The sequence below is a fragment of the Papio anubis genome, unplaced genomic scaffold, assembly GCF_008728515.1.
Source record: "Papio anubis isolate 15944 unplaced genomic scaffold, Panubis1.0 scaffold5988, whole genome shotgun sequence".
In the NCBI taxonomy this organism is placed as follows: Eukaryota; Metazoa; Chordata; class Mammalia; order Primates; family Cercopithecidae; genus Papio; species Papio anubis.
The window spans coordinates 1-1,476 of NW_022166202.1; the positions used below are offsets into that span (position 1 = coordinate 1).

General features: G+C 46.5%; 1 long non-coding RNA gene across 1 annotated transcript; it reads left to right on the forward strand.

The window, feature by feature from the left end:
• Positions 1–39: 39 nt before the first annotated feature.
• LOC116273360 lies at positions 40–1,476 on the forward strand. The gene is made up of 3 exons (XR_004181721.1): positions 40–177; positions 645–668; positions 1,443–1,476. It is a non-coding gene; the product is annotated as an uncharacterized LOC116273360 (long non-coding RNA).

The window sequence follows — 1,476 nt, forward strand, 5'->3', positions numbered from 1 at the left end:
CTTAGAGTCTCAATTAAAGAGGTTCAGTTTGGAATAAACATCACTAAAGCTGGGTTCGTCTCTCAGGAGCACGGTCTGAATCTGCACAGAGCAAGATGCTGAGTGGAGTCGGGGGTTTTGTGCTGGGCCTGCTCTTCCTTGGGGCCGGGCTGTTCATCTACTTCAGGAATCAGAAAGGTGAGGAGCCTTTGGTAGCTGGCTCTCTCCATAGGCTTTTCTGGAGGAGGAAATATGGCTTTGCTGAGGTTAGTTCTCAGTATATGAGTGGCCCTGGATAAAGCCTTTCTTTCCCCAAACAGCTCTAATTTCCTGCTAATCCACAAATCATCAGTGCATGGTTACTATGTCAAAGCATAATAGCTTGTGGCCTGCAGAGACAAGAGGAAGGTTAGGGGTCCTTTGGTTTGAGATCCTGGAGCAAATTAAGGAAGAGCCACTAAGGCTAATGCAATTACACTGGATCCTGTGACAGACACGTCACGCTTCATGGGTCACATGGTCTGTTTCTGCTCCTCTCTGCCCTGGTTGGTGTGGGTTGTGGTGTTAGAGAAATCTCAGGTGGGAGATCTGGGGCTGGGACATTGTGTTAGAGGACAGACTTGCTTCAATATTTTTAAGTGTATATCTTTTCCTCTTTTTTCCAGGACACTCTGGACTTCAGCCAACAGGTAATATCTTTTAATCCTCTTTTAGAAACAGACATGGTTTCCCTAGTGAGAGGTGAAGCCAGCTGGACTTCTGGGTTGGGAGGGGACTTGGAGAACCTTTCTGTCTTACAAGAGGTTTGTAAAATGCACCAATCAGTGCTGTGTAAAAACACACCAATCAGTGCTCTGTGGGTAGCTAGCTATTTGTAATATGGACCAATCCACACTCTGTAAAATGGACCAATCTGCACTCAGTAAAATGGACCAATCAGCACTCTCTAAAATGGAGCAATCAGCAGGACATGGGCGGGGACAAATAAGAGAATAAAAGCTGGCCACCCCAGCCAGCAGCCGCAACGCACTAAGGTCCCCTTCCATGCTGTAGAAACCTTGTTTTTTCGCTCTTCACAATAAATCTTGCTGCTACTTACTCTTTGGGTCCGTGCCGCCTTTAAGAGCTGTAACACTCACTGCCAAGGTCCATGGCTTCATAGTTGAAGTCAACGAGACCGCAAACCCATTGGAAGGAACAAACTCTGGACACACTAGAATGATGGTAGAGGTGATGAGGCATGAGACAGAAATAACAGAAAAGACTTTGGATCCAAATTTCTGATGAGGCAATTTACACCAGAACTACCCCTCTCCACTTAGAAAAGGCCTGTGCTCTGCGGGACTATTGGCTGTGGGAGACTCAGGAACTTGTTTTTCTTCTTCCTGCAGTGCTGTCATCTGAGTCCTTGAAAGAGGAGAAAAGAAGCCAGGTTGAAAACAACACTCTCCTGTCTTTTGCAGGACTCCTGAGCTGAAGTGCAGGTGACCACATTCA